We start from the raw sequence: 13,116 nt of genomic DNA, 5'->3' as shown, positions 1-13,116 counted from the left end.
CTGGGCCCAGTTCCACAGTTGTGAGTAAGACTTAACTCTGAGTTAAAGTTAGTTCATTTTCAATGAGTTAACTCTAAGGTCAAATCTTAACTCAGAGCTGTGGAACTGGACCCTGGTAGATGATCGCTGGATCCTCGCTTGCCACTGTAGCTTTGCCGGTATCTAGTTATGATACCGTTTGTTTTAAAGAAATAACTGCGTAAAAAACACCACATTTTCTTTCGATTAGGACAAAATACCTCCAGTCGATGAACGAATTAAAACTTGTCGACATCTTTCTACACGGAAATCATAAGAACAGCGCAGGCTTCATACTTTCTAGAAATAAAAAAAACATTTAATCAATAATGAAACAGGTCTATTCATTACATGACATCTCGGGCTGATAAGAGTTTATTTCTGCATTCTATCAGATGTTTAAAAGCGCGACCACTCCTGCCGTCTTTCGTTTGATTTGCCGAGTTTGCCGCGCCGACGTGAGCTGATTGAAACCGGTTAGCCATACGCAAGTAGCAAATTCGTCACGACACGAGCGTAGTCGGTCCTAGAACTTCGTTCACCTTTATAAACTCGAGCAACGCGCGCAACGTCTGCATAATCATATATCGCCCGTCGATTCTGAAGTTCAGCTTATTGGTTGATGTGCTACAGAGTTCGGTAGTCACCATAGCAGACGGAAGTTGCTTGTTGCTCTCTTTCTCGTTCGCCCGTTAGCGGTAAGTTCGATTTTCATATAATCGCTGGGTACTTCTTTTTTTATGTATAAACATAGCACACTCGTGTTTGAAATAATTCTGGTATACCGGTCGATGTATGTGTAATTGAAATTTGTTTCCGCGTCTCGGTTATGATTCGGATACCCGTAATTGGCCGCGCGGAGGAAACTTTCCATTTAAAAATGATCGTTACATTTGGTCAAATTTCTAATCCATTTATCTACCAACATGCATTAAACTAATTCGCAGTGATTTATGGTCGCGCGGTAGATTGTTTATCAGCCTGTTAGAGCTGCCTTTTTCAGTTTCTCCTCCATGGTAAACCCATCAAACGATTCATCCAATGCAAAATCGGACGGAAGTATACGCGCATTAAAATGTTCGCCTGATTAATGAAGCCATAATGATAAAATCAGCTCGTTTTTACGACTCGGGTTTAAATCAAAATTGATTCGATGAACTTTGCAGATTTTAACGGTTTTTAAACAAAAAATAAACGATTTTAAACGGATGAACGTTACGTACGAAAACTTTTTCTAACCGACGTTTCGTTTTACCGTAAAGTTTTAGTTTTAAAGGTATTTCGACGAAAGCACGTGTGACGATTCTTTCCACCGGACTTAATTCCGTTGATACTAAATATATAATAACGCAGGAGACTCCGTTAAAGTCGAATCCAGTCAACTCAGATAACAGTTTAGCTGTTTGTTAAAATATCTCGTGACACCATGAAGAGGTTCCTGGTTCGAAACTACCTCTGGCGTTGGCTGTCAAAAATGAACTAAGCTCTGCTTACTTAGTCAGGTTGTGAGTCCAACCAATGAAAAGGCCCTGGCCGTATCTTAAGACCTACTAGGGTTACACTGTTACTTGCAGTTGGAAAGTAAATAAAGTCTACTAAACTAAACACATGATTTATATAACATCCAACCTGGAAATTACTAAATTTGGACCAAAATTCAAGGATTCATTATAGCAGGAAATTAAAGAGCTAAAATGAATTTTTACATTTTATCTTGTATTTAGTCTTATTTTTCAATTTGAACGACAATGGAAACTAGGGCTGTACTTAGCGGGGGGGGGGGGTGGTTACCCTCCAAAAACGCTAAATGAAAATGCTACATACGGCCCTGGGAACTGAAACGTTCGATGAAGCATGAACGCCCTCACGAAACCCAGCCCTTTGATAAGAAGTAGAATTAATTTCGAGTACGCGTGGACTTCATTTTCTCAATAATGACATCCCCTCGACGGAAACATGTCAAAAACTTCTTAATCAATCACGTATAGAGGCTGAGTTCACGTTGATGAAATTTGTTCGGGAGATTTTGAGAAGAAGTTGGAGCCCAGCTGAAAATTTTTAACGCCGATAATTTGTATTTATTTCGTCAAAGTAAAACTTGTATGATAATCTTTCATTGATTTTACAGTTGGCATTTTTAACGCAACTTTTAATTGTAGTAATTATGATAAGACATAATCATACGCTAAATCCACGCGTAACTCATCACCAGTGAAACTGTCGGGTATCGCGTATTTCACCTGACGATAGACCACGCACTAAATGATAGGTTTCGATTCTGTCTGATCACGATAGTGTCTGGTGCCATGGTGTTCGTCTAATTATGGACTATTCATTTTAGAGTCCAAGATTTAATCAAGGCGTTATTTATACCTCCTGCGGGACAGACGGGGGATGACTATCGGGAGACTATCGGGTAATATGATGAAGATACTTATACAACTTTTATAAGAGAATCGGGAACATTTAAATCTATTCCCGATAAGATGCTTACACAGGAGCACAATACATTTCAGATCCTGTTCCCAAATTCTTAGAAAATTCAAGAAATCCAACAATTAGACAACAAATTTCAAATATATTATTTGAATTCTTCTGATAGCATCTAGGCTTCAGACACATTTTTAGAATTTCTAAAATCTGTTTCTTATGGTGATTCTGAGATGTGGTATAGAACTGCCCGAATTCCCATCATTATTCTAACATAATTTCTCGCTACTTTTTAAAAATGAATATATCATATACATATATTTGATTCAAATATATATACGCGTGTGTCAATTCTTCCCGAAAATAAGAAATGGCAACTTCCACAACCAGCTCCCACACCACGATATCATATCTTATGCCGCTCAGCGACTTCTGTAATATGAGTCACCACAATTTTTTCTTTTTTCGTTTTCTTAATCAACAGCTTATAAATCGAATATATTCAACGTCATTGGGGGCCTTATGGAGCAATGTAATAACAACATTGCCAGTTATTCTGAATTTATCCGTCCTTTGTGCTGTTTGATGTTTCTTCTGGAGAATGACATTGCGCCAATTCCGGACTTTTTTTTTACAAATCTCCGTTTAAAACGTTTGCATGCTATTCTCGGAAACGGGGGCGCAACACAGAATTACTGGAAATCGCCATTAAGCCACAGGCAATCCATTTAGGGTTCGCTAGACGGAGATATTTCGTAAGATTAATTAGGTTTTCATAATCGTCATCGTTGATTTTCGTCTTCGAAAATGTTTCCGTTTTGAAGTTTAAAACGCCACGAATAGACTAGAAGAGGTGCTACGTTCGTGCGTCGCGCATTGTGCGCGGAATTACCTTAATTAAAACGTGTTCTCTGTCGTGTTTTGTACCGCAGACTCTTGTTTATGAGTAATCACCGGAAGGTCATTTTTCCTGTCGTAAATCTATCACAGCCTGATACGATTTTCGGTGATCATTTTGATATACATCGCTGCCTCTATTACTTTACGCCTGCATATAAATTTCTGTTATGCAGGCCCTGTGGGTAAATGGGAGTGACTGGCCGTATACACTGGAGGAATGAGGCCTTTTTCTAACTTTATCAAGATGGACATCCTGCAGTAAACAATCGCTATGTGGATGAACATTTTCAATATAAGTAGATAGTAAAATCTAACAATCAACCGTCCAGCCTGAACCGTCAAGTGACTGAGTGGGGTTCATTGTTTTGGCCGCCTAATTCAATAAGTTCAGATTTGGAAAATAACTTAACTTAAAGGGTTCAAGATCATGTTGTCCATTTGGTCATATTCCCCGTGTTAAAAGTCCGAAGGTCTACAGGAGTGGATCTAGGGTCTGATTCAGGGAGGGGTAGGCCCTCCAAAAATAGAGCATATCATATAATCAAAAGGGCATCCCGAAAAACAAAATCTTAAAACATTAACTCATTTTGTGGAAATACAGAGCTTATGAATTAAAACTTTTTGCTAGTTTTTTATTTTCTATTTTCCTGTAAAATAGCCCCCCCTGCATCCTCGCTCCAGTCGGATCTTTTGGGACCTTAAAATGTGTCCGACTTCAGTGATATCCGAGTTGGATGTATGTATTTATCTTAAGTGTCACAAAAATATTTCAAAAACATCCGAGTTGAACGGTTATCCGAGATGACTGGATCCCACTTAGGCGGGTCTACTGTATGTTGATTTAATTTTCAAACTATCCGCGGTATTCTGGTCCGAAAAAAATCCGCGTAGAATAGTATATCCCCTTTACTATCGGGTACTTTAGAATATTTTACAACTGCGAAGCGCCGTCGAGATGTTTCGCCGGGGTATAAGTCACCGGGGTGAAATTCAATCTAGCCATTAAAGGCATTTCTCTGATGACTACTCAACTCTTCGAATGGGTTATATATCCGGTTTTATCGAGGATGGTTATCCAATACGCCCTCGACGCCAATTGCAGAAACTACCGTTTCAGACACCGACAGCCGTACTGTACCCCAAAGGGACTTAAAACGTGACTGTCGCAATAATTCATTCCCAACGACGCTCTACGTATTCTTTTTCGCCCACGATCAGATATTTCGCGTGTGAATCAGTATTCGACGCGAATCGATATATCCTCATTTTTTTCTGTTCAATTCCCATCCGTCGAATGTTTTAATAAAACGTGGTTCTATTGTAGGCCTATATTCGTGTTTTGAATTATTGATGGGAGTATGGGTTGCCTTTGAAGGCAGTGGGAGAGATGTATTTCATTTCAAATGTGATGTAATATTTTTTCCGCCACATGCAGTAGAATTCTATCGACCACCAGACTTATATTTCGAAATTGGATGTCGGTGGCTTCGAGGTAGGACTTAGGGAGTAAGCGTTATTCTCTTTAGTCAATACGTTCACCAGCAGAAAAAAAACTTTGAATGATTCTTTCATTTGTCAGAAATTTGAGCAGAGGGGTAAAGCGCAGTGTTTTCTCAGACATATTTTCATTTCATATTTAAATGAAAAATGCATTCATAAAGATATGTGCATTACCTACAGTAGTTTCAGGCGGACGCCGAAACAGCAATCTATTACGATCGCAATCGAAATTTCATCATTAGTATGATATGATATCATTATCAGAAAATTTTCGAACAGGTAGCAGGGGGAGGGGTGGGGCTGGGTTGAGACCCCCTAACACCCCACGGATCCGCCCCTGGAACGCTGCGACAGATTTTCAGAATGATGTTATGATTATATGATATGATTTTTTTCGCGTAAAATATTTACAGAATTAATCAATAAACAAATATACATTAAAAACCTAATATCAAATAAAGAACTGCTTTGAAGTAACAGTTAGCTTATCAGCTCCTTCCAAAGTCGATGGAGATTTCAATAGACATCGTTAGTTTCTGCCACCAATTTTGAGAATATTTGCTTGACCACATTTGTATACAACGTATAATGTCTGGTGAATTTGTTGACCCGAATGTCGCCTGCAGCTGCGTCTAGCCGATTTTCCGTGTTAACCCGACAAACTGGCCAATTGACGAACTCACGAGATACCCGATCTCTTACTTCACCTCCTTGATGTTATATTACCACGTTAGATGCGTGCAACCCGTAGACACCAGTCAAATCCATCAGGCGAACAAGTTGGCAGTTTGATAATCACGATGTTTTGCCGGGTAAAGAAGAACTTTGCGCGTTTAGCTCGATTCTGGCTTATTGCCTTTGATGTTGTTTATGACTAATTCCCGTGTTCACACATCGACGACGGACATCATAGGCAGCGGTCAAATGTGAAACGCAAATGTAGTCCACACACAAAGGGAACAGAAATAATTATCTTACCTGCCTCCAATATGCTCGCAGATTCTGCGCGATTATTTTTCGTGTGTACCCGACATCAAATATTAGCTCGTTCCGAGGCGGGTCGTTCGAACTACACAAACATTGTGTTTTACGCTATTTCGGTAATGCATCCATTAGGCCAAATGATGATTTCTCAGAAGTTGCCTATCATAGAACAATTTCTGATCTTAAAATAGGGATGAGGTATAATTTCAATGATGCCAACGACAGCAAAAGACCCCCCAGTTTGAAATTGGAAATATTCAAGGTATTAAAGGTCCCGTAATATCATTAGCCTATTAGTCATTATTCTTCTTTATCAGAGTGTGGACTACACTTGTATGACAGATCATCAAGAATACACATTTTAACAAAATACAGTGGAACCTCGTTATAACGAACTCGGGACAAAACGATTAGTCTAGATACAAAATGCCTAGAAATAGGCATATTATGCCTCCCGTTGGTTGTAACCGATACGATTAGTCGGATATAACAAATATTAAATTTGGTCGCAAGTAAGACAATTGATTAATCCCATACACGATAATATCCTGTTCGTGATAGTTCGTTATTATAACGTTATATTATATATGTTACTAGAGTAATACCTGCGGAAACCACGGGTGATTGCCTTTGGCCCAGAACTTCAAACTGTTCAATTTATTCGCAATGGAATTAAGTCGGACCATTTAAAATCTATGTGTCCATGCCCGTGGAAACCCTATGAGCTTTGATGACCTGTACCCGTGGAGGCCGGGAACTATCGGAGATAAACAAAATATATACGGTATTGCGCAGGAATCGAACTTCTTCTCCACGGCGACGCTATTTGGTACGTAGCTTCGTATTAATATATAGATTATATATATATCAGTTTTGTTCGTTATATTATATTAATATGTGATATTTCGTTATAACGAAGATATTTTCCGGTCCCGTGAAGTTCGCTGTAATGAGGTTCCATTGCCATTCAATACAAAATCATTTATTGAAAAAAATTAAAATATCAAGTAGATGGGGTAGCTATATTTTTCTCAGCATCGTCACCTCGAAACATATCCGTCTTCCGGCATATCTAAGTTTTCGAATTGATTTAGTAGTTAGTAATTGACTAAGTTAGTGAAATAGTTGCTAACATAAAAAACTAATCTCTTAGAATATCTCTTATTACACAAATTGACTAAAATTGAGAGTAGGTAACGTATACCTTGATCAAACGATAAATGGGGTACCTGCAAAACCAGCTATCCTGTCAGATGGCGTGACGAGCAGTAGGTCGTCCGCTGTGAAATTTAGTTCATTTTCGATGACATTCTGGATTTTAAGACATCCCAATTCATAAATTATCATAGCACCCACAAGATATACGATACTTTCATTCTTTTACTCAGATATCGGTATAGTTTTCTTATATAATTGATTCTTTTAAGAGAAGAGTTAATCTAGATTTCATTGAAACGTAGAGGGGAAAGCGAACGCGGACGACCAACTATCTACTAGCGAACCTGGCGGATCTTCGCCTGCCATAAGCGGAATCCTCGATTACCACAGTAGCGCTGCTGCAGGTATCCCATTGGATTAAACGTTTGTGTCGGTATCCCACCTACAATTATGTACAATCGATGCCTAAATATGTTCTATTTTGGCCAGTTTTCATTGATAAACATGTTCTTCGGCATCGTGTTGTAAATATACTGCTGCCAGATCTACTTTGACGCGTCGTGGCGGACAGAAATTCGAATTTCGACAGATATGTCACGCGTGAATCAGAATGTCGAAAACACAATTCGAAGGTGATTTTCACCGAGCTCATTTTCGTCGCGGTGAGAATCGTGTTCGTAAGACAACAACTGTGTCGTTGTCACCATTTTCGGCGACGCGATACATTTTCGACCGTACAAAAACGACGAAGACGATGACGATGAACACGCATTTATGAGATGTTAGATGGCATGTGACCCACCGCCTACGTCACACCGGCGTGGCTCATTACTTATTGATACGGATCAAAGAACGGTCGTCGGAAAAAACCTCCGCCGAGAATATATCGCACCGAAAAGAAGAACGCGCCGCGTGAACTCCAAAGCACCCAACGATGCGTTTAGCAACAAACGTGGAACAACTAAGCAAGGAAATCGTATCAACTATTTATACGGCATTAACTTAAGTCAGAATGTGAGAATTAGTTTCGTCGAGGCTTCTCATCAACATCGCCGGGAAATAATGACTATAATTCGCCCGGTTTGACATCCTGTTCTTTCAGCTACAATTGCTGTGTTTTAAGCCTTAATTGAAATGATGCTTATTCGTACAACCGGATGAGACGACGATGTCTATTTTGCGCGGCTTCCCAGTATTTTTTTTCGGTACTTATCGCGCGCGCTTATCGAGAACGATCTTTTTCGAGAAATGGTCGATTTCTTTATGAACGCCCACGCTTCTCAACTTACAAAATAACACGTACCTACAATTTTGACGGATTATACCGTTGATCACATTTATAAAAGATATCCCGGTACACATGTACGAGAGTGGGGACCATTTTGCGAAAGATGCAGAAAAAATTTGCATCCGACGATGTGATTGATAGAATAATTTCCTCAGAGCTAAAATCCAACATTTCTAATTGAAAACAAACATTCAATTACTGTTGGCGTTTTCAATGGTAAAAAAAGATCAATCAATCCTGATTTTCTAATTACGATCGCCTGGCTTGTTCAATCCATCTGAATCAGCCGTCATTCGTAGTTTGCCCGAAAGATTCGTTATATTGTGCATACAATTTTAGTTTAGCTTATTTACTCCACAAGTTATGATAACATTGCGCAGAGCACAAAAATAATACAAAAATCGCAGCCAATTACAAATATATAATGATAGTATTAATGATAATTATAGTAATGATAAAAATGATATTGATAATAATAATGATACTGATAACAATAACTATAATAATACGAATAAAGATAAAGATAAAGCGGAATGGTAGTGTCGAAATCCGATGAGTTTACACTATGTTAAATAAATGATTTGATATCTTTTTTACGAATATCGCCTGATTGAGCAAAGTTTTACCTCTCGAACAGAAAGGGTTATGTAGGGTATTCTCATTTGGATGTCGCCAGAAAATACTAGGTATGAATTGCTTCTCAGGCTTTGAAAAGATACTTAGGTACTTACAACGCAGTTCTCCCCCATTCGATATTTTTGATTTAAAAATACAGCCTCTACTTAACGACAACTTTCTAAACAAATATCGAACTTAGTATAAAATTGGTTTCGCATCGCGATATGTTTGTTGCGCAAACATAGAAGTAAGTGCGTGGCAAAATGAATCACCTTTAGGCTGGTTCGTTGTCTAAGTGACATCTGCTTCCGAATAAATAAAATGTGTATTTGCACTTTTGTTTACGCAAATATGCAATGCGATGAAAAAATGCGCGTTTACACAGGGCGTCATTAAACGTAATAATCCCGGAAGTCGGCGATGAAATAATCGAATTATTTCTAGGATTAAGAAACATGCAAATATAGGGCTAGAATATTGATACTTTGTTTCTCCTTACTGCCGAGCTTAAAAGTAGAACCGGCCGGCCACCTATCTACTCTGTACATCAGCTTTTTTAATCATGATCAAGCTAACCATAACAAACCTGGTAGCTATGAAATGAACTGATTACATATTTTGTTAGCGGTTTACAAAATGACCCGGCCAAATAGAAGAAATAAGGTATCGTTTTATTTCAGCCTAAATTGTAGTTTAGACAAGCGTGATATCATATCTATTTTCTAGTTGAATGGGGATCGTCCTAAGTTCCCTGTACGCTTTAAAACAATTCTTCGTAGAATTCGTGACGAGTAAGGTCAAACCGAGGAGGAAGGAATTAGCCCAGAAAGATCAGTACGCTGATGGCGACAACTTGATAAGAGAGCACTCCCTACGTCGCCGGACAAGAGACACAACGCTTCCCTTATGTCTGGCAAGATAATGGCGATCGGTTCCGAGTATCATTTGCGTCTGATGAAGTCATTGCGTTATCGATGACCTCGATGCCTTCCGCAGCGTTCCCCCGTCTCCCCCATCACCGAAGAACAATGTGGCAATCTGTCGCATTTTATTTTTCATAATCCAAACGGCTGGAAATGTGGAAATTCGTATTTTTATATATTTATACATATGTAAGGCTTTAAGGCGTAAATGGGCGGTTTATTAGAAGGGGATTTTTTTCACGCTTTTTCGGTCCACGTCAACAGCTGCCTGTGATGTTGTTGGCTATACTTAATCTGGCTGAAACTTGTATTGATTGCGCCTTGCCCAGATTACATACGCCTCTCGAGATTACATACAACTCTTCAGCTTCGGCGCTCGTTTCCAACAACGCAACCAAGACACAAGCACGCTTGAAGGAATAAACCTAATATACCAGGACAAGGCGTAACTCTAAACTCGATTTAAACCATCTAATTTCAGGTACATCAAACTTACAAAACGTAAACGATACATATTTTCGAGACAAAGCAATGTGTTATGAACGCCCTGTAGGTATTTTTAAGTCTTAAGCTTAAGCTCTTTAATGCTATTACGTTGTATACCACCCCGGGCGAACTTCAGTTTTCGGAGTTAGTCGACTATTTGCGAACTAAATGAAACCGAATGCCATTAAGTCGGAACTATAGTCCGGGAATAGTCGCTCGAGCACGGTCGCTATAAATCGGATCTATTTCCAAGATGGCCGATAATGGGAAATACGAACTATAGTGCTTTCGGTCATTAGCTCCGACCACTATTCGACTAACTACGGAAACCAAAGTTCGCCGTAAGAACGCATTCGAAGCTCATCAAAAATACATCAAAATATCAAATCAACAAAATAACTTTGAATAGTTTTTTTTGTAATCTATGATAATTTTAACATTGAATTTACGATTGAATATAGTAAAATATAGAATATAAGATTAAACACTAGATTAGTGGGTGAAGTAAAACTTCAAGCCCAGAAGCCTCAGCACTCTCGTATTCATACTTATTCACTCTCATTCTCAAACAAAATGTTGTACAAGAAAATTGAACACAATTTTTATCACCGTCGTACAATTTTTTTCCGACAGAAGAAGATAATTTCTTAAACGAGCCAGAACTCCAGAGGTTTTGGCCTTTAACGCCAAATTGGAAATAATCATAAGCAAGTCACTTACATAAACACATCACCAAACAAGAACACTAACTTGGAAGTTTTGATGCCTTGAAAAACACGTATATTGTCGACAATAAATAACATAATATAAATTGTTTAACATCAAGGATCAATAAAGCTATTTTGAATTTGTATATATCGATAATTGAATTGAATTCACCGGCAACCAGTCTTTTCCCGATAAAGTAGTACATATATACTCTCACAAATAATTATAAATAAATAAAATAAGAGTTATGAAATATATTCATTACATAATGAACACCAAAATTCACATTATTGTAATAGTTATTTTGAAACTCCAGTATTGGTGACGTAGTACACATCGACCAACACAAATCAATGTACATAAACATTATTCTAACGGTTTTGTTGACGGTTAAAAAAGTAATCTCGACTGACTGTTGAACGGATGCACGGCCGACGCGTTGACTCGGAGATCATTTAATTATTTCGAGATTTTATAATCGGCTTTAAAACTGGGATGAGATGAAATGGCAATTTGGCAACCTTATAATCTATGAATTTATCTAAATCCCTAAGACAGATACGGGTGAGGTTTGAAAGGTTATCGAATAGCCATTTAATTATTTCTCGCGAATAGAAAAATAAAGGGGAGGCTACACTGCGCGTTCGCGGCAATTTATAATTAATTGCCGGAGTTCACCTATCGGTCGACGTATTTAAAAACGGATAGGCTTGCTCGATATTTGTTAATAGAAATGCCTCGGATGCAAATTCTGTCGTTTGAAGTATCAGACCGACCGTTGGCTGACAAAACTATTTCCATCATGTAATACGACCGAACACCCGAGGACGATAATAATTCGTCTTTATTTACCGGTCTCGAACTTTACGGCGACTCGTATTATTATCAAAGCATCCCATTTTTCATCGGACAGGCTTCTTTTGATGAATTAGAAACGGCCGTTTTTCTCTCTAGTTAACGGGTAGAGTTCTCGCGAGATAAGGATTCATAGCACGCGTCGGAAAGTGATCCGAGCGGTGCGGGCATAAACGTGTCATGGTTTGATGGAGATTCTCCTCCCCGCGACTTCATAGATAAACATTTATATCATGAGAGAGAAAGTCAAAGCCATATCATATTATGTGTTCCGTTGACATGTCAAATACTAGATGGCCGGATTGGGCAATATTTAACTACTTTGAAGACACATCGCTTCGTCGCCTAGATATAAAATACAGACATCATTGTAAAAGTATTTGAATTTTGAATCGAATTTTCATTAGAATGTTACATTATTGGACGATATTGCAAATATAAACTAACGACAAAAAATGTAACAGGATAACGGGGCTAGACGGGGCTAACGTATCGCCCGAAAGCATCTCCACTTCACCCATCACACTCACACACTATGTACACAAGTAATAAGTATTTGAAAAGGATTTGAAAAAATATTTTGAGTGCGAATTATGATCTATTCACTACCATTTGATTGGGCAATGTACAAGTGATTCATAGCCATCTAAATCTCACATTTCTCGTGGCTGCTGTCTCGTCGATTGACGATACACTATCAGAGGATATAGATTTCAAATTTTACTCTCGAGATCCAACCGGGTATGCATGGAAATACCACCGCGGAAGCTTCCTAAGCCGCTTAATTTGTTTTTTTGATAATATGTACAGTTTTGTTAACTAATACGCCATAATACCGCACAATTAAATCGATCTTTTTTCTGAAAATGTTGCGAACGCCGGGTGGGATTCAACACTTTTAAAGGACATGCAGCGAAAACGGAAATAAACAATACCTTCAGCGATGGAAATATCCCGCTGTGTAAACGCCTTGTTCGGTGTAGATGTCATTAGAGTGATTGTAATTCCAAGTATTTGATCGTTTGCGCAGAAATTATTATGGCATTTTTGTGTCAATTGAACGCCGGGTTGGGACGAGTTGTTTAACGCCTAATCAGACGATCTTTTGAGATGATTGAATCATGTTGGCGTAGCGCGTAGTGTGTGGGCAGAATCGATACCTATCAACCGCGGCTCGATCAATTGTTATTGGGAAGCAAATCTGCCACTAGACGAACCAAAGAGCATCCATCAAAAGATTCTTCCCGT

At 38.6% G+C, this 13,116-nt stretch overlaps 1 protein-coding gene across 2 annotated transcripts in view; it reads left to right on the top strand.

The window, feature by feature from the left end:
• Nucleotides 1–533: 533 nt before the first annotated feature.
• Nucleotides 534–13,116, top strand: part of LOC141914719 (uncharacterized) — a 30,447-nt gene continuing 17,864 nt past the window's right edge. Inside the window, exon 1 of one of the 2 annotated variants that reach the window (XM_074805993.1) lies at nucleotides 534–716. The gene's annotated coding sequence lies outside the window, so the exon portion shown is untranslated. The remainder of the gene's footprint in view (nucleotides 717–13,116) is intronic. The other variant, XM_074805995.1, reaches the window with a different exon arrangement.

This window comes from Tubulanus polymorphus, chromosome 1 (genome assembly GCF_964204645.1).
Source record: "Tubulanus polymorphus chromosome 1, tnTubPoly1.2, whole genome shotgun sequence".
Lineage (NCBI taxonomy): Eukaryota > Metazoa > Nemertea > Palaeonemertea > Tubulaniformes > Tubulanidae > Tubulanus > Tubulanus polymorphus.
The sequence above is the reverse complement of the archived record's forward strand: the minus strand, read 5'-3'. Positions and strand labels throughout refer to the sequence as shown.